Source organism: Capsicum annuum, chromosome 9 (genome assembly GCF_002878395.1).
Source record: "Capsicum annuum cultivar UCD-10X-F1 chromosome 9, UCD10Xv1.1, whole genome shotgun sequence".
In the NCBI taxonomy this organism is placed as follows: Eukaryota; Viridiplantae; Streptophyta; class Magnoliopsida; order Solanales; family Solanaceae; genus Capsicum; species Capsicum annuum.
Window position 1 is genome coordinate 159,887 of NC_061119.1, and position 27,550 is coordinate 187,436.

Below are 27,550 nucleotides of genomic sequence, written 5' to 3' on the forward strand. Positions count from 1 at the left end.
CCAAAACCTTTGGCTATAGCACATCAATTTGGCCTAAAAATGCCCTAATTGTGCCGATTCGCCCGTTTGTCTATCCAAATGGCCACGTAAAATTAAACAGACCATACTGGTATGATCCCCAACCTCCCTAGCACACCCCGATAGATTTTTGGCCCACAACACGCTCGAACCCTGGGCCCTCCTCCAAAATCGTCAGCTATAGCACACCTATTTGGTTCAAAAATACCCCGTTCGTGCCGTTACGCCCGTTTGTCTACCCAAACAGCCACAAAAAATAAAACGAACCACACTGGGATGATCCCCAACCTCCCTAGGAATCCCCGATTGATTTTCATCCCACAGCACGCCCGAACCCCTTGCCACCCCCAAAATCATGGGCAATAGCACACCGATTTAGCTCGAAAATGCCCTGTTCATGCCGTTTTGCTCGTTTGTCCACCTAAATAGCCACGAAAAATTAAACGGAACCCACTGGGATGATCCTAATCTACCTGGTATGCCCCGGTCAATTTCCCGTCCATAGCACGTTTGAAACCTGGGCCCACCCCCAAAATCGCTGGCTATAGCACACCAATTTGGAACAAAAATGCCCCGTTCGTGCCATTTCGCCCATTTGTCTACCTAAATGGCCACGAAAAATTAAACGGACCACACTGGGACGATCCCCAACCTCCCTGGCACGCCCTGATCAATTTTCAGCCCACAGCACGCCCTGATACAAGAAAATAAAAAGAGCACAAAACAACCACTAAACAGTCCAATACACCCTCCAAAATAGTCTACTAATTTTAAGGATTTAAGGACCAAGATGGAGACCACTCTCGGATTCACTACAACAATAACAATACGAGAGAACAATGGTGTATTTGACACCCAAAATAGCCACAAAACGTGAAGAACAAGATAACAACAAGAACATAAATTTTTGGATTCAAAAAGGACCAAAAAATAGTCCACTACAAAAGATAACAACAAGAAAATTAAAGGATAGTGAGGCCAATATTATGACAAGAATCACAAACTAAGTGTATATCATACACTAAAACCCTAATAAATGTAATAATAAAAATCACACTCTTACGGTGACCACCAAGGGAATGAACTCACCTCAAGATCTACCGTTTTCAAGCAAAGATCAATATTGGCTTTTCCAAGCCCTATACTAAGGATGGCTTTTCCAAGCCGTACAACTAAGGGTGTTACAATCTCAAAAGAGAGAAAATATGTCTTTCAATTCTTCATCATTCAAAAGCTGCAAAGAAATGAGCTAAAATGACCTATTTATAGTGTAATACAAAAGAATACAAAAAGACCACTTTGACCTTAATGATAGGTGCGGCCATGGTGTGTAAATACACCATGTGTAATGTCCGAAATGCTCTTAATTAAGGTCCAAAACCTTGGGTCCTCAATCTTAAATGCTCCAAGCAATCCTCCACACATGAGATTGCTTTAAGTTTTGCTCAAAATGGGTCCTCCATGCATGTTCTTGTAATCTCAAGGTGACCAAGTCTTAAGCCTCTATGTGTTTGCCTCCAAAGATGTCATCAAAAGATAAGATGGCCATTTGTCCCGTATCATCCTCCCCTTCTTGAAAAGGATTCGACCTCAAATCCAAACCTTGCAAAACCAAAGAGTAGACAAACAAATACAAACTCCTCATGGCAAGAAGGTTAGGGTTAGCATAACAAATCATCTCAACATGCCAAGGTTGCACATATTTGCAATATAACCAAGAATCCTTTGAAAGGAATATTAAAAACTCAATAAAAGATGTACAAAGGATTTGGTTATAGGATACATCAAGTGTGACACTTTGCTTGTCATGTATACCAAAAAATAAGTTACCAACATCACCATTTCTAAACGGACAACTTTGCTTGTCATGTAGACTAAGCAACCCGTTTCGCCCGTTTGTCCACCCAAATGGCCACAAAAATTTAAACGGACAACACTGGGACGATCCACAACCTCCCTGGCATGCTCCGGTCAATTTTTGACCCACAATATGACTAGACCTTGGGCGCACCATCAAAATTGTGGGCTATAACACCCCGATTTGGCCCGAAAATGCCCCATTCGCGCCGTTTCGCCCGATTGTCTACCCAAATAGCCATGAAAAATTAAAAGGACCATACTGGGACTATTCCCAACCTCCTTGGCACGCCCTGATTGATTTTTGGTCCACGGCATGCCCAGACCCCAGGCCCACCCCCAAAACTATGGGCTATAGCACACTGATTTGGCCCAAAAATACCCCATTCGCGTTGTTTCGCTCGATTGTCCACCCAAATAGCCATGAAAAATTAAATGGACCACATTGGGATGATCCCCAACCTCCCTAGAATGCTCTAGTCAATTTTTGACCAACCACATGCCTAGACCCCAAGCCCACCCCCGAAACCGTGGCTATAGCATATCGATTTGGCCCGAAAAAGCCCCATTCGCGTTGGTTTGCCCGTTTGTCCACTCAAATAGCCACCAAAAAATAAATGGACCATACTGAGATAATCCCTAACCTCCCTGGCACACCTGGTTAATTTTTGACCAACAGCACGCCCGAACGCCGGGCCTATCCACAAAATCGTGGGCTATAGCACATCGATTTGGCCTTAAAATGCTCCATTCACACCGTTTCGCCTGTTTGTCCACCCAAATTGCAATGAAAAACTAAACAGAGTACACTGGGATGATCCTAACTTTCTTGGAATGCCCCAGTTGATTTTCCGCCCACAGCACGCCCAGACCTCGGGCTCACCCCCAAAACCGTAGGCTATAGCACACCGATTTGACCCGTTCGTGTCGTTTCTCCCATTTTTCCACCTAAATGGACAGAAAGAATTAAATGGACAACACCGCGACAATCCCTAACCACCCTGACATGCCCCAATCAATTTTAGGCATATAGCACGCTCAGACCCCGGGCCCACCCCAAAACCATGGGCTATAGCACTCCGATTATGCCTGAAAATGCACCGTTCGCACTGTTTTGCCCGTTTGTCAATCCAAATGGCCACAAAAAAATAAATATACCACACGCCTCTATGTGTTGACCTCTACAGATGTCATCAGAAGATAAGATGGACATTTGTCCGGTATCATCCTTCCCTTCTTGAAAAGGATTCAACCTCGAATCCAAACCTTCCAAAACCGAAGAGAGGACAAACAAATACAAACTCCTCATGTCATGAGGGTTAGGGTTAGAATAATAAATCATCTCAACATGCCAAGGTTGCACATATTTGAAATATAACCAAGAATTCTTTAAAAGGAATATTAAAAATTCAATAAAAGATGTACAAATGATTTGGTTATAGGATACATCAAGAGTGACACTTTGCTTGTCATCTATACCAAGCAACAAGTTTGGTGCACCAACATCACCATTTCTAAATTTGGCACCGGGGTCAAATGGGAAAAGTGGCCATAGACACGGGTCTCGACAACACTTCTCGTTCTCGTGGTCTACACCTAAACTAAATGACATACTCTCTACAATAACATACAAACATCCAAAGAAAATAGAGAGTAGAGAAAGGTATCACTCAAATTGACTTCTACTAAGGTGCTGTCATGTGTGTACTCACTACTAGTTTCCCAATAATCACCATGAGTACTCTCAACAATGAAATCACACAAAGTAGAAGAAGAAGTAGCTTCCGCAACTACACATTCCTTACCCTTAAGAGTACTCTCATCTTCCAAGAAGAGATTTACCTCTTTAGGAGGAATGTTGTCACACCATAGTGGGTTAGTATATAGGCTATAGCTTCTAAGGCAAGCTATACCATCATTTTCACCACTAGGGTCATTAGGAGTGTTTAAATCATCTTCAAACAAGACATTATACCTAAAAAAAGTGTGATCTACCTCATGGACATATTTGGAACAAGCAAGTTCCTCGCTTTCTAAATGATGAATATCAAGTTTCTAGGATGTTTAAAACATAATATTACCCCAAGAAGAGCTCTCGGGTTCATTCTCACTCTGTTGATCAACATTTTCAAATACTTTACTCACTTGAGTCCTATTAAGCACATCACACACATACTCAAGTGGTGGACAGTTTTCACAAACAAGTTGATAAACACCCATTACACAAGACAATGTACTTCCATTCAACATATAGGCTTCAACACTAGGTGGACAGAAATTGATCTCACAAGAGGAGTCAATTTCCTCATCAATAGGATCAACTAGTGTATCCACGCTTACAATATGTACATCATCAACAAGAGGCAAGGAATCATTAGACTTATAAATAAGTAAGCTACTACACACATTCAATGGATTACTAGCCATACAATTATCATTCACATGCATTAAAGTGCAAGAATTAGCTATTTTACTTTGAATATCTTGAGTAGACTCTTTCTTGCCATAAGGTGAAGTTCCTCCATAAGCTTGGGCAGAAACTTCCTTTTGACATTGGTCGCCTTCGCTTGCCATGTTGGTACCTACAAAAATGTCAATATAAATAGAAGGACAGCCAAAGTTAGCACGGTTTGGTGGTAATCCCCTCACTTTGCTCAACACAACCTCTCCCTTTTCCACTCTCAAATTACCACCTTTCACTCCTTTACTCCTCTCAATCTTTTGTCTCTCATAATAATTCAAATTGGAGTAGGTAGGAACGTCTTTTTGTAGCCCGGGCAGAATGTACGTATCGAGGCAATTTCCCCATCGGTCTCTTACAATATTAGGCAAATTTTGCATATTTAGAACTTTATGTTGTGCTAACCAATCGGCGCCCAAGCTCACATGACCATAGGTTATGGGAAAAATGTCACACCACACCTCTTCATGGTAATTAAATTGGGAGAAGACAACTTTTACCCTCTCGGTAACCTTAAACCTGTCCAAGAAGTATGGAACAAGTAAAGGCTCACAAAATAACCCCAAGTAATCAACCATGGATGGAGCAATGTAGTTTCTATAGTACGTATCATTAAATACAATGAGGCAACCTGGTATCCCACAAATGGTCACCTTTCCAGAGTGTACACTCTTTCTTGGAACAACATTATAAAGGTCACGAGTACCTCTTGGTTTTGGAGATGCATATCCTCTTCTTCTCGTTGGACAACCTCCACTAGAGCTAGTATAACCATTCACACTATATTGATCTTGATAAGGAGTACTACAAGGTGGAGAATATGAATCTTCGCACTCGTTATGTGTACTCTCATCATAGCTCTCATAAGCTTTACAAACGAAAGGGTTATACCTAACACCAAATCAAGGTTCGGAGTGAGAATTGTAAGACTCCTTACATGCCCCAACGTCATCATAAGATCCATCACGAGGTCCTATATCATCTCCAAAGTCACCATAAGCACTAGGTACTTTATTCAGCTCAGTTTCTCCCTCAAAACATTAACTTTCAAATCTGTCCAAGTTTTGATCATGGCTATTTTCATAGCCTCCGCAATCTCCCTCAACTTCATAGTCATAAAACCCCTCACTACAATCATAGTCTCCCATGTTATAGTCAAAATAATCCCTAGCTACCAAACCTACAAAATGAACAAACAAGATTAGTAGTAAAAGCTCCTCACCAATACTCGTATTCACTCACTTTTGTGATCCTCACAATTTGGAGCGGCGAATATTGAAAGTTGCTTATAGTCCGATAGTCAATAAGATGTCAATTCTACTTGGCGTCCGGAATTGATTCTTGTTTGATCGACTCAAGACACAAAACAAAATTTACTTACAAAATTGAAACAAAGAAGTTACTACGAGTTAAAATGAGAAAAGTACACCAATAACGAAGACATGAAGAAATGGATTCAATAATTAATCTACAACTAAGTAGGTGATTACTAGTTGTTAATTAATTCTAGAATCAAGACATGAAACTAATGAAACAATAAGATAAAACTAAGAATCTAAAATTTGAGCTCAAAAATATTGCATGAACAGTAGCAGTGATGACGTGGCAGCTACGTTTTGGGTTGGTTTTTACAAGTGGTTATTCTCAAAGGTTCAAGTCTTGGTCAAAAATTAATTTAGATTGGTGGAATTTGTTTTAGGAGGGAAAATAAGTCTTGGAGCCTTTTTCAATTTTCAAGACTTGACTTTTTCTTGTATTTCTCCTTAAAACATGGACCCTTGTTTCATGGGAAAGTGGTTGAGAAGTGATGTAAAGTCTTTTGGTGGTTGGGGGTCTTTCAAGACTAACAAGTACATACACCTTTTTCCTTCACCTTTTAGGATCTAAAATTCACTTTATGTTCTAACAATATATGAAGGAAGGTGAAGAACTTCAAGAACAACAACAACCACACCAAGAACAATAACAACAATCTTCAAGAACAACAATAATTCCATCGGCCAACTCCAATCCACAATAACAATATCTCTAACACTTGGCCAAGACAACTATAACTTCAACAAAATAGTTGCCACCAAGTAACAACAATATCACATGGTTAAGTTTAGAACATCAAAGAGAAACCACATGGCCAAAAAAGTCCACCACAACAATGGTCAACAACAATGGGCCAAGCTTATGTTCACAACAACAACTTTCAACAAGTTCAAGCTCAAGTTTAGACCTAGACTCAAATTGTTAGTGGACAAGAAAACTAACACTAGAAACAACAAAACAAACACGAACACTACTATATCTAGTCACACAAAAACAAATATCGGCCAAGACACAACAAGAACACAATTTTCAGCCAAGAACACAAAGGAGGCAGATTTGACTGTTTCTGGAATTTTTAGATTTCAGTTTTTTTTTTGTAGTTTCCAAGGTCTCAAGCCCAAGATTGATCTTGTTAGAACAAAATCAAAGATGCATCTGATACCAAATGATACAAGAAAACAAGAGGAGCACAAAACAACCACTAAACAGTCCAATATAGCCTCCAAAACAGTCTACTAATCTTAAGGATTTGAGGACAAAGATGGAGACCACTCTTAGATTCATTACAACAACAACAATACGAGAGAAAAATGATGTATTTGACACCCAAAACAGCCACATAACGTGAACAACAAGATGACAACAAGAACATAAATTTTTGGATTCAAAAAGGATCCAAAAACAGTTCACTACACAAGATAACAACAAGAAAAGTAAAAGATAGATAGTGAGGCCAATATTATGACAAGAATCAGAAACCAAGTGTATATCATACACTAAACCCCTAATAAATATAATAATATAAACCAAACTCTTACGGTGACCAGTGACCACTAAGGGAATGAACTCACCTCAAGATCTACCGTTTCAAAGCAAAGATCAATATTGGCTTTTCCAAGCCCTATGCTAAGGATGGCTTTTCCAAGCCCTACAACTAAGGCTGTTACACTCTCAAAAGAGAGAAAATATGTATTTCAATTCTTCATCATTCAAAATATGAAAAAAAAAAAGAACTAAAATGACCTATTTATAGCGTAATACAAAAGAAGACAAAAAGACCGCTTTGCCCTTAATGATAGGTGCGGCCTTGGTGTGTAAATAAATCATGTGTAATGTCCAAAATGCCCTTAATTAAGGTCCAAAACTGTAAGTCCTCAATCTTAAATGCTCCAACCAATCTTCCACACGCGAGATTGCTTTAAGTTATGCTCAAAACGGGTCCTCCATGCATGTTCTTGTATTCTCAAAGTGACCAAGTCTTGAGCCTCTATGTGTTGGCCTCCAAAGATGTCATCAAAATATAAGATGGTCTTTGGTCTCATACCAAGCCTAGACCCCAGGCCCATGCCCAAAACTGTGGGCTATAGCATACCAATTTGGCCTGAAAATGACCCGTTCATGCCCTTTTGCCCATTTGTCGACCCAAATGGCCATGAAAAATTAAATGAACCACACTGGGATGATCCCCAACCTCCCTAGCATGCCCTAGTTAATTTTTCGCCCACAACACGCCCGGACCCAGGCCCACCCCTAAAATCGTGGACTATAGCACACCGATTTGGCACGAAAATGCCACGTTCGCGCTATTTCGCCCGTGTGTCCACTAAAATGGCCACGAAGAATTAAACAGACCACACTGGGATGATCCCCAACCTTTTTGGCATGCCCCAATCGATTTTTGTCCCACAGCACCCGAACCTAAGGCCCACCCCCAAAACTGTTGGCTATAGCGCACCGATTTAGCCCAAAAATGCCCCGTTTGTGCCGTTTCACCCGTTTATCCACCCAAAAGGACACAAAAAATTAAACAGACCATACTAGGATGATCCTTAATCTTCCTGGCATGCCCAGGTCAATTTTTGGACCACAGCACGCCCAAACCTTGGGCCCACCACAAAAACCGTGGGCTATAGCACACTGATTTGGCCTAAAAATGCCCCGTTCATGCTATTTTGCTCGTTTGTCCCCTCAAATAGCCATAAAAAATTGAACGGACCACACTGGGATAATCACCAACCTCCTTAGCATGCCCCAATGGATTTTCAACCCACAAAACGCCCAAACCTTGGGCCCACCCCTGAAATCGGGGGCTATAGCACATCAATTTAGCCTAAAAATGCCCCATTCACATTGTTTTGCCCGTTTGTCCACCAAAATAGAAACAGAAAATTAAACGGACCACACTGGGATGATCTCCAATCTCCCTGGCATGCCCCGTTCAATTTTTGAACCACAACACGACCGGACCTCGGGCTCGCCCCCAAAACCGTTAGCTATAGAACACCGATATGGCCCAAAAATGCCCCATTCACGCTATTTAGCCTCTTTGTCCATGTAAATTACCACAAAAAATTAAATAGACCATACTGGGATGGCCCCCAACCTCCTTGGCATGCCCAGATTAATTTTTGGCCCACAGCACGTCCAGACCCCGAGGTCACCGCCAAAATCATAGGTTATAGCACGCCAATATGGCCTGAAAATGCCCCATTCGTGCCGTTTCGCCAGTTTGTCCACCCAAATGGCCACGAAAAATTAAACGGACTATACTGGGATGATCACCAACCTCCTTGGCATGCCCCGGTTGATTTTTGGCCCACAGCACACCCAAACCTTGAGCCCACCCAAAAATCGTGCGCTATAGCACACCAATTTATCTCGTAAATGCCCCATTCACGCTGGTTCGGTCGTTTGTCAACCCAAATGGCCACAAAAAATTAAATGGACCATACTAGGATGATCTCCAATCTCCCTGGCATGCCCCATTCAATTTTTGACCCACAGCACGTCCGGACCATGGGCCAACCCCCAAAGCCATTAGCTATAGTATGCCGATATGGCCAAAAAATACCCCATTCACGCTGTTTCGGCCGTTTGTCCAAGCAAATTGCCACAAAAATTAAATGAACCATACTGAGACTATCCAACCTTTCTGGCATGCCTCGGTCGATTTTTGGCCCACAGCATGCCTCTACCCCAAGACAACCCCTGAAACTATAGGCTATAGCACACTAATATAGCCTGAGAATGCCCCATTCGCGTCGTTTTGCCTGTTTGTCCACCTAAATGGCCACAAAAAATTAAACGGACCATACTTTGATGATCACCAAATACCTTGGCATGCCCCGATCAATTTTCACCCCACAGCACGCCCAGACCCTAGGCCCACCCCCAAAACCATGGGCTATAGCACACCGATTTAGATCGAAAATGCCCCGTTCACGCCATTTTGCCCATTTGTCCTCCAAAATAGCCACGAAAAATTAAACGGACTATATTGGGATGATCCCCAACCTCCTTGGCATGCCCCGGTCAATTTTCAGCCAATAGCACGCGGGTAACTCAGGCCCACGCCCAAAATCAGGGGCTATAGCACCCCGATTTGGCCCGAAAATGTCCCGTTCTCGCCGTTTTTCCTGTTTGGCAACCCAAATTGCCATAAAAAACTAAACGGACCATACTGGGATGATCCTCAACCCCATGGCATACCCCGGTAGATTTTTGGCCCACAGTATGCCCAAACCCTAGGCCCACCCCTAAAATCGTGGGCCATAGCACACCGATTTGGCACGAAAATGCCGTGTTCGTGTTGTTTCGCCCGTTTGTCCACCCAAATGGCTATAAAAAATTAAATGGACCATACTGGGATGATCCTCAACCCTCCTGGCATGCCTCGATCAATTTTTTGACCCACAGTATGCCCAGACCCTGGGCCCACCCCAAAAACAGTGGGCAATAGAACACCGATTTGGCTTGAAAATGCCCGTTTGCACTGTTTCGCCCGTTTGTCCACCCAAATGGCCATAAAAAATTAAACTGATCACAATGGGATGATCCCCAGCCTCCTTGGCATGCCTCGATCGATCTTCAGCCCACAGCATGCCTGGACCCCAGGCTCACCCCCGAGACCATAGGCTATAGCACAATGATTTAGCCCGAAAATGCACCATTCATGCCGTTTTGCCCGTTTATCCATCCGAATAGAGATGAAAAATTAAACGGACTATATTGGGATGATCCCCAACCTCCCTAAGATGCCCCGATTGATTTTCGGCCCACAGCACGCCCATACCCTGAGCCCACCCCAAAATCATAGGTTATAGCACACCGATTTGGCTGAAGAATGCCCCGTTCATGCTGTTTTTCCCATTTCTCAAATCAAATGGCCACAAAAATTAAACAGACCACACTGGGATGATTTCCAACCTCCCTGGCATGCCTCGGTTGATTTTTATCCAACAGCACACCCAAACCCCGGGCCCACCCCCGAAACCATTATCTATAGCACAACCATTTAACCCAAAATGCCCCGTTCACGCTGTTTCACCTGTTTGTGCAAGGAAATGGGCATGAAAAATTTAACGAACCACACTGGGACAATCCCTAACCTCCATGGCATGCCCCAGTTGATTTTTGGCTCATAGCACGCCCAAACCCCGGGCCCACCCCAAAAATTGCTGGCTATAGCACCCCAATTTAGCCCAAAAATGCTCCATTCTGGCCGTTTTGCCCGTTTGTCCATGCAAATGGCCACAAAAAATTAAACGGACCATACTGGGATGGTCCTAGATCTCCCAGGCACGCCTCAGTCAATTTTCAGCCCATAGCATATTGGACCCCGAGCCCACCCTAAAACTGTTGGCTATAGAACACCAATATGGCCTTAAAACGCCCCATTCACACTGTTTTGCTCTTTTATCCATGGAAATTGGCAAAAAAATTAAATGGACCATACTGGGATGATCCCCAACCTCCCTGGCATGCCCTTATCGATTTTTGGCCTACAGCTCTCCCGGACTTCGAGCCCACTTCTAAAACCGTAGGCTATAGCACATCAATATGGCTTTAAAAAACTCCATTCGCGCCGTTTCACCCGTTTATCTACATAATAGACATGAATAATTAAACGGACCATACTGGGATGATTATAAACCTCCCTAACACACCCTGGTCAATTTTTGGCTCACAGCATGCCCAGACCCAGGGCCCACCCCCAAAACCGTTGCCTATAGTACACTAATTTTGCCCAAAAATTCTCCATTCACGCCGTTTCTCCTGTTTTTCCACCTAAATGGACACAAAAAATTAAATGGACCACTTTGGGACAATCCCCAATCTCCTTGACTTGCCCTGGACAATTTTTAGCCCAGAGCATGCTCGGACCCCGGGTTCACCCCCTAAACCGCTGGCTATAACACACCCATTTAGCCCAAAAATGCCCCATTCTCACCATTTTGCTCCTTTGTCCACCTAAATGGCCACAAAAAATTAATGGACCATATTGGAACGATCCCCAACCTCCCTGGCATGCTCCGGTCGACTTTTAGCCCACTGCACTCCCGCACCTTGGGCCCACACCCAAAATCGTGGGCTATAGCACCCCAATTTGCCTCGAAAATGCCCTGTTCACGCCGTTTCACCCATTTGTCCATGCAAATGGCGACAAAAAACTAAACAGACCATACTGGGATGATCCCCAACCTCCATGGCATACCCCGGTTGATTTTTAGCCCATAACACACCCGAACCCCAGGCCTACCCCTAAAATCCTTGGCTATAGCACACCGATTTGGCACGAAAATGCTCCGTTTACACTGTTTCGCTCGTTTGTCCACCCAAACGGCCACAAAAAATTAAATGGACCACACTAGGATGATCCTCAACTCCCCTGGCATGTCTTGATCGATTGTTGGCCCACAGCACGCCCGGACCCTTGGCCTACCCCCGAAACCGTTGGCTATAACACTCCGATTTAGCCCAAAAATGCCCTGTTTGTGCGGTTTTGCCCGTTAGTCTTCTCAAATGGCCATGAAAAATTAAACAGACCTTACTGGGATGATATACAATCTCCCCAGCATGCCCCGTTTAATTTTTGACCCACAGCACGTCCGGACCCCGGGCCCACCCCCAAAACCACTGGTTATAGTACACCAATTTTGCTCAAAAATTCCCTGTTCGTGCCGTTTTTCCTATTTGTCCACCCAAATGGCCACAAAAAATTAAATGAACCACACTGGGATGATCCCCAACCTCCCTGGCACACCCCGGTCAACTTTCGTCCTAAAACATGCTCGAAAACCGAGCCCACCCCCCAAATCGTGGTTTATAGAGCAGTGGTTTGGCCTGAAAATGCACCATTCACGCCGTTTCTCCTATTTGTCCAGCCAAATGGACATGAAAAATTAAACGAACCGTACTGGGATGATCCTCAACCTTCCTGGTATGCCCTGAGCAATTTTTGGCCCACAGTACACCTGGATCCGATGCCCACCCCTAAAATCGTGGGCTATAGCACACCGATTTGGCCTGAAAATGCACGATTTGCACCGTTTCACCTGTTTGTCGACCCAAATAGCCACAAAAAATTAAACTAACCATACTGGGAAGATGTCCAACCTCCCTGGCATGCCCCAACAAATTTTTGACCCACAGAACACTCGGACCCCAGGCCCATACTCGAAACCATTGTCTATAGCACACCAATTTGGCCCGAAAATGCCTTGTTTGCACCGTTTCACCCTTGTCTAACCAAATGGCTGCAAAAAATTAAACACACCACACTGGGACAATCCCCAACCTCCCTGGCATGCCTCGGGTCATTTTTGGTCCACAGCATGCGCATACCCCTGGACCACCCCCTAAACCATAGAGTATAGCACACAGATTTGGCCCGTAAATGCCCTGTTCAAGCCGTTTCGCCCGTTTGACTACCCAAATAGCCACAAAAAATTAAACAGACCATACCGGTACGATCCCAACCTTTCTGGTATGCCTTGGTTGATTTACGGCCCATAGAATACCTGGTCCTCGGGCCCTCTCCTAAAACTGTGCGCTATAGCACACCTATTTGGCTCGAAAATGTCCCGTTCGTGCCGTTTCGCCCGTTAGTCTACCGAAATGGTCACAAAAAATTAAACGAAACATACTGGGATAATCCTCAACCTCCCTGGCAAGCCTCGATCGATTTTTGGCCCACAGCATGCCTGGACCCCGGGCCCACCCCCAAAATAGTGGGCAATAGCATACCGATTTGGCCCAAAAATGTCGGGTTTTCACCATTTCGCCCATTTGTCCACCCAAATGGCCACAAAAAATTAAATTAACCATACTAGGATGATTCCTAGCCTCCCTGGCATGCCCTGATCAATCTTCAGCCCACAGCATGCCTGGACCCCGGGCTCACCCCCGAGACTTGGGCTATAGCATAATGATTTGGCCCGAAAATGCACCGTTCATGTCGTTTCGCCCGTTTGTCCACCCGAATGGAGACGAAAAATTAAACGGACCATACTGGACCGATCCCCAACCTCCCTATCATACTGTGACTGATTTTAGGCTGACAGCACGCCCAGACCCCGGGCCCACGCTAATATGCATAGGCTATAGCACACTGATTTGGCCAAAAAATGCCCCGTTCATGCCATTTTGCCCGTTTGTCCACCTTAATAGTCATAAAAAATTAAACGAACTATACTAGGATGATCCCCAACCTCCATGACATGCCCCGGTCAATTTTTGGCCCACAGCACGCTCGAATCCTAGGACCACCCCCGAAATCGTGGGCTATAGCACACCGATTTGGCACAAAAATGCCTCGTTCATGTTGTTTCACCCGTTTGTCCACCCAAATAGCCACAAAAAATTAAACGGACCACACTGAGATGATCCTCAACCACCCTGGAATGAGTCGATCGATTTTTGGCCCGCAGCACGCCCGGACCCTAGGCCCACCCCCAAAACCGTTGGCTATAGCACTCTAATTTGGCCCAAAAATGCCCCGTTTGGCACTGTTTTGCTCGTTTGTCTACCCAAATGGCCATGAAAAATTAAACGGACCATACTGGGATGATCTCCAATCTCACTGGCATGCCTCGTTCAATTTTTGACCCACAGCACACCCGAACCTCAGTCCCACCCCCAAACCATTGGCTATAGCATGCGGATATGTCCCGAAAATGCCCCATTCACTCTGTTTTGGCCGTTTGTCCAAACAAATTGCCACAAAAAATTAAACGAACCATAATGGGACTATCCCCAACCTCCCTGGCGTGCCCCAATTGATTTTTGGCCTACAGTACACCTGGACCCCAAGCATACCCACAAAACCATAGGCTATACCACACCGATATTGCTCGAAAATGCCCCATTAGCGCCGTTTCGCCCGTTTGTCAACCTAAATGAATAAGAAAAATTAAATGGACCATATTTTAACAATCACCAACCATCCTGGTATGCCCCAATCGATTTTTGGCCCACAGTATGCCTAGACCATGGGCCCACCCCCAAAATCGTGGGCTATAGCACACCAATATGGCCCAAAAATACCTCTTTCACACTGTTTCGCCTGTTTATCAACCCAAATGGCCAAAAAAATTAAACAAGCCACACCGAGACAATCTCCAACCTCCCTGGCATGCCCTGGTCGATTTTCAGCCCACATCAAGCCTAGACCCCAGGCCCTCCCTCGATACCGCGGGCTATAGCAAACCAATTTGATCCTAAAATGCCCTGTTCGTGCTGTTTTACCAGTTTGTCTACCTAAATAGCCACGAAAAGTTAAACAGACCCATACTGGGATGATCCAAAACCTCCCTTCCATGCCCCGATTGATTTTTGGCCCACAGCACGCTCGAAAATTAGGCCCACCCCTGAAACTCTAGGCTATAGCACACTGATTTTGCTTGAAAATGCCCCGTTTGTGCTGTTTTGCCCGTTTTTCCACCCAAATGGCCACGACAAATTAAATAACCATACTGGGATGATCCCCAACCTCCCTGGCATGCCTCGGTCGACTTTTGGCCTAAAGCACGTTGGTCCTCGGGCACATCCCCCAAACCAAGGGTTATAGCACAGCGATTTAGCCCGAAAATGCACCATTCACGCCGTTTAGGCCGTTTGTCCCCGGCCTCCCTAGCATGCCCAGGTCAATTTTTGGCCCACAGCATGCCCGGATCCTAGGCGCAACCCCAAAACCATGGGCTATAGCACACCAATTTGGCCTGAAAATGCCCCATTTGTGTCGTTTCGCCCGTTTGTTGACCCAATTGGCCAGGAAAAATTAAACGAACCACACTGGGATAATCCCCAACCACCCTATAAAGCCTCGACAGATTTTTTGCCCATAGTACGCCCGGACTCCGGTCCCACTCCCAAAATTGTGGGCAATAGCACACCGATTTGGCCTAAAAATGCCCTATTTGCACTGTTTTGCCTGTTTGTCCACCCAAATTGCCGCAAAATATTAAAATGAACACACTAGGATGATACCCAGCCTCCCTGGCATGCCTCAATCGATCTTTAGCCCACAGCATGCCCAGACCCCAGGCCTACCCCCGAAACCATGGGCTATAGGACAATAATTTAGCTCAAAAATGTACCGTTCGCGCCATTTCGCCCGTTTGTCCACCCAAATAAAGACGAAAAATTAAACGGACCATACTGGGATGATCCCCAACCTCCCTGGCATGCACCGATTGATTTTTGGCCCACAGCACACCTAGACCCTGAGACCACTCCCAAAACCATAAGCCATACCACACCGATTTAGCCCAAAAATGCCCCGTTCGTGCAGTTTTGCCCGTTTGTCCACCCAAATGGCCACGAATAATTAAACTGAATACACTGGAACTATCTCTAACCTCCTTGGCACAACCAGGTCGATTTTCATCCCAGAACATACCCGGACCCTGGGCCCACCCCCAAAACCATTGGTTATAGCACAACAATTTGGCCCAAAAATGCCCCGTTCACGCTGTTTTTCCTGTTTGGCCAACCAAATGGCTATAAAATATTAAACGGACCACACTAGGATGATCCCCAACCTCCTCCGCATGCCTCGATTGATTTTCGGCCAACAACACGCTCGGACCCTAGGCCCACCCCCTAAACCATTCGCTATAGCACACCGATTTAACCCGAAAATGCCCTGTTCATGACGTTTCACCTGTTTGTCCAACCAAATGGCCTTGACAAATTAAATGGACCACACTGGAATGATCTCTAACCTCCCTGGCATGCCCTACTTTATTTTCGACCTACAGCACGCTCGGACATTGGGCCAACCCCCAAAATCGTAGGCTCTTTTCGACCTACAACACGCTCCGATTTGGACCATAAATACTCCATTAGCGCCGTTCCACCCGTTTGTCCACCCAAATAGCCATAAAAATTAAACAGACCACACTGGGATGATCCCCAACCACCATAGCTCATCCTGGTCGATTTACGACCCACAGCATGCCCGAACCCTGGGCACTCCCCCAAAATCGTGGGCAATAGCACACCTATTTGACCCAAAAATGCCCCATTCACGCCGTTTCACCCGTTTATCTACCCAAATGTCCACAAATAATTAAAAAAATAACATTGAGATGATTGTCTAACCTCCCTGGTATGCCCCGATTGATTTTTTGCCCATAGAACGCCCAGACCCCCGGCCCACCCATAAAATCGTGGGCTATAGCATACTAATTTTGCACGAAAATACCCCGTGCGTACCGTTTCGCCCGTTTGTCTACCCAAATGGCCACAAAAAATTAAACGGACTACACTGGGATGATCCCTAACCTTCTAGGCATGCCCCAGTTGATTTTAGTCTAACAACACACCCGAAACCCGGGATCACCCCTAAAACCGTGGTCTATAGCACACAGATTTGGCCCAAAAATGCCACGTTTGTGCCGTTTTGCCCGTTTATTCACCCAAATAGCAACAAAAAATTAAACAAACTACACTGTTATAATCCCTAATCTCCTAGGCAAGCCTCGGTGAATTTTTGGCCCACAGAATGCCCAAACCCCCGGCCCACCCTCAAAACCGTTGGCTATAGCACACCGATTTGGCCTAAAAATGCCCTGTTCGGGCCGTTTTGCCCGTTTGTCTACACTGGGATGATCCTCAACCTCCCTAGCATGCTCCGACTGATTTTCAGCCCAAAGCACACCGGAACCTCAGGCGCACGCCCAAAACCATGGGATATAGCACAAGGATTTGGCTCGAAAATGCCCCATTCACGCCGTTTCACCCGTTTGTCCACCCAAATAGCAACAAAAAATAAAATGGACCATACTGGGAGGTTTCCCAACCTCCCTGGTGTGCTTCAATGATTTTTGGCCCACATCACGCCCGGACCCCGGGCTCACCCCCAAAATCGTGGGCAATAGCACACCGATTTGGCACGAATATGCCCTGTTCGTGCCGTTCCGCCCGTTTGTCCAACCAAATGGACACAAAAAATTAAACGGACTAGACTAGGTAATCCCAACCCTTCCTGGCATGGCTCGGTTTATTTTTGGCCTACAACACGCCCGTACCCCGAGCCCACCCCCAAAACCGTTTGCTATAGCACATTGATATAGCTTGAAAATGCCCCATTCGCGTTGTTTTGCCCGTTTGTCCACCCAAATGGCCACAAAAAATTAAACGAACTATACTGGGATGATCACCAACTTCCCTGGAATGCCTCGGTCGGTTTATGGCCCAGAGTACACTTGGAACTCTGGCCCACCCCTGAAATCGTGGAATTTACCCTAAAAATATCCCGTTTCTGCTATTTTGCTTGTTTGTCCACCAAAATGGCCACAAAAAAATAAACAGACAACATTGGGATGATATCCAATCTCCCTGGCATGCCTCATTCAATTTTAACCCACAGCATGCCTGGACCCGGGGCCCACCCCCGAAACTATTGGCTATAGCACATCGATATGGCCCAAAAATGCCCCATTCACACTATTTCGCCTATTTGTCCATGCAAATTTCCACAAAAAAATTAAATGGACCACACTGTTATAATCCCAACCTCCCTGGTATGGCCTGATAAATTTTTGGCCCATAGCATACCCAGACCCCGGGCCCACCCCCAAAACCGTGGGCTATAGCACACCGATTTGGCCAAAAAATGCCCCGTTCACGTTGTTTCGCCTGTTTGTCCACGCAAATGGCCATAAAAAATTAAATGGACCACACTAGGATGATCCTAACCTCCCTAGCATGCTCTGGTCAATTTTTAGCCCACAGAAAGCCCATACCTCGGGCCCTCCCCAAAATCGTGGGCTATAGCACATTGATTTGGCCCTAAACTGCCCCGTTCGTGCTGTCTCGCTAGTTTGTCCACATAAATGACAACAAAAAATTAAACGGATCATACTGGGAAGATCCCCAACCTCCCTGGCATGCCTCGGTTAATTTTTGGCACACAGCTCATTCGGAACCCGGGCCCACCCCCAAAACCATTGGCAATAGCTCTGCGATTTTGCTCGAATATGCCCCATTCGCGCCGTTACACCCATTATTCTAACCAAATGGCAACGAAAAATTAAATGGACCATACTGGGATGATTCCTAACCTCCCTAGAATTCCCCAATTGATTTTTGACCCAAAGCACGCTCGGATCCCGGGCCCACCCCCAAATCGTGGGCTATAGCACAACGATTTAGCCCGAAAATACACCATTTGCACCATTTCGTTCGTTTGTCCACCCAAATAGATAGAAAATATTAAACGGATCCCACAGGGAAGATCCCCACCTCCCTACCATGCCCTGATCGATTTTCATCCACAGCAAGCCTGGATCCCGGGCCCACCCCTGAAACCATTGGCTATAGCACTCCCAGTTGAACCAAAATTGCCCCATTCGTGCCGTTTTGGCCGTTTGTCCACCCAAATAGCCACAACAAATTAAATAAGACATACTGGGATGATCCCTCACCTCCCTGGTGCACCTCAGTCAATTTACGGCCCAAAGCATGCTCGGAACCCGGGCCCTCCCCCAAAACCGTGGGCTATACATAATCTATCTTGCTCAAAAATGCCCCATTGGAGTCGTTTTGCCCGTTTATCTACCCAAATGGCCACGAAAAATTAAAAGAACCACACTGGGATGATCCCCAACCTCCTTGGAAAGCCTCGATCTATTTTTGGCCCATAGCATACCCAGACCCCGAGACCACCCCCAAAACTGTGGGCAATAGCACACTGATTTAGCCTGAAAATGCCTCGTTCGTGCCATTTCATCCGTTTGTCCAACCAAATGGCCACAAAAAATTAAATTAACCACACTGGGATTATCCCCAACCTCCCTGGCACACCTCAACCGATCTTTGGCCCATAGCACGCATGGACCCCAGGCCCATCTTTGAAACCATAGACTATAGCACATCGATTTGGCCTGTAAACTCCCCGTTCACACCGCTTCACCCGTTTGTCCACCCAAATGTCCATAAAAAATTAAAAAGACAATACTGGGATGATCCCCTGCCTCCCTGGGATGCTTCGAATGATTTTTAGCCCACAACACGCCCGAACCCATGGCCCACACATAAAACTATGGGTGATGATCCCTAGTCACCCAAGCATGCCTCAATCAATTTTAGGCCCATAGCACGTGAGGACCCCGGGCCCACCTCCAAAACCGCTAGCTATAGCACACCGATTTAGCCCAAAAATGCCCCGTTCTCATCATTTTGCTTGTTTGTCCACCTAAATGGCCACGAAAAATTAAACGGACCACGCTGGGATGATCCTCAACCTCCCTGGCACACCCCAATCAATTTTTAGCACACAACATGCTCGGACCCCGGGCCCACACCCAAAACCGTGGGTTGTAGCACATCAATTTAAACCAGAAATGCCCCGTTCACGCTGTTTCGCCCGTTTGTTCACACAAATGGCCACGAAAAATTAAACGGACCATACTGGGACGATCCCCAACCTCTATGGCATGCCTCGATCAATTTTTGGCCCTCATCACGCCCAAAACCTGGGCCCACTCCTAAAATCGTGGAATAGAGCACACCGATTAGGCTCGAAAAAGCCACGCTCACTCCGTTTCGCCCGTTTATCCATCAAATAGCCACGAAAAATTAAACGAAGCACACTGGGATGATCCCCAACCTCCTTGTCATGTCCCAGTAGACTTTCAGCTCACAGCACGCCCATACCCCAAGCCCACCCCCAAAACCTTTGGCTATAGCACATCTATTTGGCCCAAAAATGCCCCAATCTTGCCATTTGGCCCGTTATTCTATCCAAATGGCCACGAAAAATTAAACAGACCATACTGGTACGATCCCCAACCTCCCTGGCACACCCCAATCAATTTTTGGCCCACAGTACACTCGGACCCCCGGCCCTCCTCCAAAACCGTCAGTGATAGCACACCTATTTGGCTCAAAAATACCCCGTTTGTGCCGTTTTGACTATTTGTCTACCCAAACGGCCAGAAAAAATTAAACAAACTGCACTGGGATGATCCCCAACCTCCTTGGCAATCCCCGGTCGATTTTCAGCCCACAGCACACCTGGACCCCAGGCCCACCCCCAAAATCGTGGGTAATAGCACACAGATTTTGCTCGAAAATGCCCTATTCATGCTGTTTTCCTCATTTGTCCACCTAAATGGCCACAAAGAATTAAACGGACCACACTGAGATATCCTAATCTACCTGACGTGCCCCGATCAATTTTTTTCCCACGGCACGTCTGGACCCCGGTCCCACCCCCAAAATCGCTGGCTATAGCACACTGGTTTTAAATAAAAATGCCCCATTTGCGCCGTTTCGCCCGTTTGTCCACCTAAATGGCCACAAAAAATTAAACGGACCACACTGGGACGATCCCCAACCTCCCTGGCATGCCCTGGTCTATTTTCAGCCCACAGCACGCCCTGATACAAGAAAACAAGAATAGCACAAAACAACCACTAAATAGTCCAATACACCCTCCAAAACAGTCTACTAATTTTAAGGATTTGAGGAACAAGATGGAGACCACTCTCGGATTCACTACAAAAACAACAATACGAGAGAACAATGGTGTATTTGACACCCAAAACAGCCACAAAATGTGAAGAACAAGATGACAACAAGAACATAAATTTTTGGATTCAAAAAGGACCCAAAAATAGTCCACTACAAAAGATAACAACAAGAAAAGTAAAGGATAGATAGTGAGGCCAATATTCTGACAAGAATCACAAACCAAGTGTATATCATACACTAAACCCCTAATAAATGTAATAATAAAAACCACACTCTTACGGTGACCACCAAAGGAATGAACTCACCTCAAGATCTACCGTTTTCCAGCAAAGATCAATATTGGCTTTTCCAAGCCCTATACATCATTCAAAATCTGCAAAGAAATGAGCTAAAATGACCTATTTATAGTGTAATACAAAGAAGACAAAAAGACCACTTTTCCCTTAATGATAGGTGTGGCCGTTGTTTGTAAATACTCCATGTATAATGTCCAAAATGCTCTTAATTAAGGTCCAAAACCGTAAGTCCTCAATCTTAAATGCTCCAAGCAATCGTCCACATGTGAGATTGCTTTAAGTTATGCTCAAAATGGGTCCTCCATGCATGTTCTTGTATACTCGAGGTGACCAAGTCTTGAGCCTATATGTGTTGGCCTCCAAAGATATCATCTAAAGATAAGATGGCCATTTGTCCCGTATCATCCTCCCTTTCTTGAAAAGGATTTGACCTCGAATCCAAACCATGCAAAATCGAAGAGTTGACAAACAAATACAAACTCCTCATGGCATGAGGGTTAGGGTTAGTATAACAAATCATCTCAACAATCCAAGGTTGCACATATTTGCAATATAACCATGAATCCTTTGAAAGAAATATTAGAAACTCAATAAAAGATGTACAAAGGATTTAGTTATAGGATACATCAAGTGTGACACTTTGCTTGTAATATAGACCAAGCAACAAGTTTGGTGCACCAACATCACCATTTCTAACCGGACAACTTTGCTTGTCATGTAGACCAAGCAACCCATTTCACCCGTTTATCCACCTAAATAGCCACAAATAATTAAATGGACAACACTGGGATGATCCTCAACCTCCCTGGCATTCCCCGGTCAATTTTTGACCCACAATATGCCTAGACCCTGGGCCCACCCTAAAAACTATGGGCTATAACACCCCGATTTGGCCCGAAAATGCCCCATTCGAGTCGTTTTGCCCGATTGTCTACCCAAATGGCCATGAAAAATTAAACGGACCATACTAGGACAATCCCCAACCTACCTGGCATTCTTCAATTGATTTTTGGACTACAGCATGCCCAGACCCCAGGCCCACCCCCAAAACTGTGGGCTATAGCACACTGATTTGGCCAAAAATGCCCCATTCGCACTGTTTCGTCCGATTGTCCACCCAAATAGCCATAAAAAATTTAACGGACCACACTGGGATGATCCCCAACCTACCTGGCATGCTCTAGTTAATTTTTGACCCACACCATGCCTGGACCCTAAGCCCACCCCCGAAACCATGGCTATAGCACATCGATTTGGCCCGAAAAAGCCCCGTTCGCATCGTTTTGCCCGTTTGTCCACTCAAATGGCCACCAAAAAATAAATGGACCACACTGAGATAATCCCTAACCTCCCTGTCATACCCGGTTAATTTTTGGCCAACAGCACGCCTGGACGCCGGGCCTATCCCCAAAACCGTGGGCTATAGCACACCGATTTGGCCCAAAAATGCTCCATTCACGTTGTTTCGCCTGTTTGTCCACCCAAATTGCAACAAAAAACTAAATAGAGTACACTGGGATGATCCTAACCTTCTTGGCATATCCCGGTCGATTTTCTGCCCCCTGCACGCCCAGACCCCGAGCTCACCCCCAAAACCGTGGGCTATAGCACACCGATTTGACCCGTTCGTGCTGTTTTGCCCATTTGTCCACCCAAATGGATATAAAAAATTAAATGGACCACACTGGGATAATCCCTAACCACCGTGACATGTCCAAATCAATTTTTGGCACATAGCATGCTCGGACCCCGAGTCCACCCCCAAAACCATGGGCTATAGCACTCCGATTTAGCCTAAAAATGCCCCGTTCACGCTGTTTCACCCGTTTGTCAATCCAAATGGCCACAAAAAAATAAATGGACCACACGCCTCTTGTGTTGACCTCCAAAGATGTCATCAAAAGATAAGATGACCATTTGTCCCATATCATCCTTCCCTTCTTGAAAAGGATTCGACCTCAAATCCAAACCTTGCAAAACCGAAGAGAGGATAAACAAATACAAACTCCTCATGTCATGAGGGTTAGGGTAGCATAATAAATCATCTCAACATGCCAAGGTTGCACATATTTGCAATATAACCAAGAATCCTTTAAAAGGAATATTAAAAAAACTCAATAAAAGATGTACAAAGGATTTGGTTATAGGATACATCAAGAGTGACACTTTGCTTGTCATCTAGACCAAGCAACAAGTTTGGTGCACCAACATCACCATTTCTAAATTTTGAACCAGGGTTAAATGGGAAAAGTGGCCATAGACACGGGTCTCGACAACAGTTCCCTTTCCCGTGGTCTACACCCAAACTAAATGACATACTCTCTACAATGACATACATACATCCAAAGCAAATAGAGAGTAGAGAAAGGTATCACTAAAATCGACTTCTACTAAGGTACTGTCATGTGTGTACTCACTACTAGTTTCCCAATAATCACCATGAGTACTCTCAACAATGAAATCACACAAAGTAGAAGAAGAAGTAGCTTCCGCAACTACACATTCCTTACCTTTAATAGTACTCTCATCTTCCAAGAAGAGATTTCCCTCTTTAGGAGGAATGTTGTCACACCATAGTAGGTTAGCATATAGGCTATAGCTTCTAAGGCAAGCTATACCATCATTTTCACGACTAAGATTATTAGGAGTGTTTAAATCATCTTCAAACAAGAAATTATACCTAAAAAGAGTGTGATCTACCTCATGGACATATTTGGAACAAGCAAGTTCCTCACTCTCTAAATGATGAATATCAAGTTTCTAGGATGTTTAAAACACAATATTACCCCAAGAAGAGCTCTCGGGTTCATTCTCACTCTGTTGATCAACATTTTCAAATACTTTACTCACTTGAGTCCTATTAAGCACATCACACACATACTCAAGTGGTGGACAGTTTTCACAAACAAGTTGATCAAAACCCATTACACAAGACGATGTACTTCCATTCAACATACAGGCTTCAACACTAGGTGGACATAAATTGATCCCACAAGAGGAGTCAATTTATTCATCAATAGGATCAACTAGTGTATCCACACTTACAATATGTACATCATCAACAAGAGGCAAGGAATCATTAGAATCATAAATAAGTAAGCTAATACACACATTCAATGGATTACTAGCCATACAATTATCATTCACATGCATTAAAGTGTAAGAGTTAGCTATTTTACCTTGAAGATCTTGAGTAGACTCTTTCTTGCCGTGAGGTGAAGGTCCTCCATAAGGTTGGGCAGAAACTTACTTTTGACATTGGTCTCCTTTGCTTGCCATGTTGGGATCTACAAAAATGTCAATAGAAATAGAAGGACAACCAAAGTTTGCACGGTTTGTTGGTAATCCCCTCACTTTGCTCAACACAACCTCTCCCTTTTCCCTCTCGAATTACCATCTTTCACTTTCTTACTCCTCTCAATCTTTTGTCTCCCATAATAATTTGAATTGGAGTAGGTATGAACTTTTTTTTGCAGCCCGGGCAGAATGTGCGTCTCGAAGCAATTTCCTCATTGGTCTCTTACAATATTAGGCCAATTTTGCTTATTTGCAACTTTATGTTGTGCAAACCAATCGGCGCCCAAGCTCACATGACCATAGGTTTTGGGAAAAATGTCACACCACACCTGCTCAAGGTAATTAAATTGGGAGAAGACAACTTTTACCCTCTCGGTAACCTTAAACCTGTCCAAGAAGTATGGAACAAGTAAAGGCTCGCAAAATAACCTAAAGTAATCAACCATGGATGGAACAATGTAGTTTCTATAGTACGTATCATTAAATACAATGAGGCTACCCGGTATCCCACAAATGGTCACCTTTCCAGAGTGTAAACTCCTTCTTGGATCAACATTATAAAGCTCACAAGTAACCCTTTGTTTTGGAGATGCATACCCTCTTCTTCTCGTTGGACAATCTCCACTAGAGCTAGTATAACCATTCACACTCTATTGATCTTGATAAGGAGTACTACAAGGTGGAGAATATGAATCTTCTTACTCCTCACGTGTACTCTCATCATAGCTCTCATAAGCTTTACGAGCGAAAGGGTTATACCTAACACCAAATCTAGGTTCGGAGTGAGAATTGTAAGACTCCTCACATGCCCCAACATCATCATAAGATCCATCACGAGGTCCTATATCATCTCCTAAGTCCCCATAAGCACTAGGTACTTTATTCACCTCATTTTATCCCTCAAAACAGTAACTTTCAAATCTGTCCAAGTTTTGATCATGGCTATTTTCATAGCCTCCGCAATCTCCCTCAACTTCGTAGTCATAAAACCCCTCACTACAATCATAGTCTCCCATGTTATAGTCAAAATAATCCCCGTCTATCAAAGACATGTTCCCCTTATATTACCTTTTAAACTTACAAAATGAACAAACAAGATTAGTAGTAAAATTTCCTCACCAACACTCGTATTCGATCACTTTTGTGATCCTCACAATTTGGAGCGGCGAATATTGAAAGTTGCTTATACTCCGATAGTCAATAAGATGTCAATTCTACTTGGCGGCCGGAATTGATTCTTGTTTGATCGACTCAAGACACATAACAAAATTTACTTACGAAATTGAAACAAAGAAGTTACTACGAATTAAAATCAGAAAAGCACACAAATAACGAAGACACGAAGAAATGGATTCAATAATTAATCTACAACTAAGTAGGTGATTACTAGTTGTTAATTAATTCTAGAATCAAGACATGAAACTAATGAAACAATAAGATGAAACTAAGAATCTAAAATTTGAGCTCGAAAATATTGCATGAATAGTAGCAGTGATGATGTGGCAGCCACGTATTGGGTTGGTTTTATCAAGTGGTTATTCTCAAAGGTTCAAGTCTTGATCAAAAATTAATTTAGATTGGTGGAATTTGTTTTAGGAGGGAAAATAAGTCTTGGAGCCTTTTTCAATTTTCAAGACTTGACTTTTTTTTGTACTTCTCCTTAAAACATGGACCCTTGTTTCATGGGAAAGTGGTTGAGATGTGATGTAAAGTCTTTTGGTGGTTGGGGGTCTTTCAAGACTAACAAGTACATACACCCTTTTCCTTCACCTTTTAGGATCTAACATTCACTTTTTGTTATGCTCAAAACAGGTCCTCCATGCATGTTCTTGTATTCTCGAGGTGACCAAGTATTGAGCCTCTATGTGTTGGCCTCCAAAGATGTCATCAAAAGATAAGATGACCATTTGTCCCATATCATGCCCGGACCCCAGGCCCATGCCCAAAAATGTGGGCTATAGCACACCAATTTGGCCCGAAAATGACCCGTTCATGCCCTTTTGGCCATTTGTCCACCCAAATGGCTATGAAAACTTAAATGGACCACACTGGAATGATCCCCAACCTCCCTGGCATGCCCCGGTTAATTTTTGGCCCACAGCACGCTCGGACCCAGGCCCACCCCCAAAATCGTGAGCTATAGCTCACCGATTTGGCACGAAAATGCCCTGTTCGTGCTATTTTGCCCATTTGTCAACCAAAATGGCCACGAAAAATTGAACAGACCATACTGGGATGATCCCCAACCTCCCTGGCATGCCTTGATCGATTTTCGACCCACAGCACACCCGAACCTCGGCCCCCCCCCAAAACTCTTGGCTATAGCATACCATTTTAGCCTAAAAATACCCCGTTCGTGCCGTTTCGCTCGTTTATCCACCCAAAAGGACCTAAAAAAATAAATAGACCATAATGAGATGATACTTAATCTCCCTAGCATGCCCCGGTCAACTTTTGAACCACAGCACACCAGGACCCTGGGTCCACCCCTAATACCATGGGCTATAGCACACCGATTTGGCCGAAAAATGCCCCGTTCATGCTGTTTCGCCCGTTTGTCCACCCAAATAGCCACAAAAAATTGAACAGGCCACACTGGGAAGATCACCAACCTCCCTAGCACGACCCAGTCAATTTTTAACCCACAACACACCCAGACCTAGGGCGCACCCCCAAAATCGTAGTCTATAGCACACCGATTTAGCCCAAAATGCCCCATTGCGTTGTTTCGCCCCTTTGTCCACCCAAATAGAAATAGAAAATAGAATGGACCACACTTGGATGATCTACAATCTTCCTGGCATGCCCCGTTCAATTTTTGGCC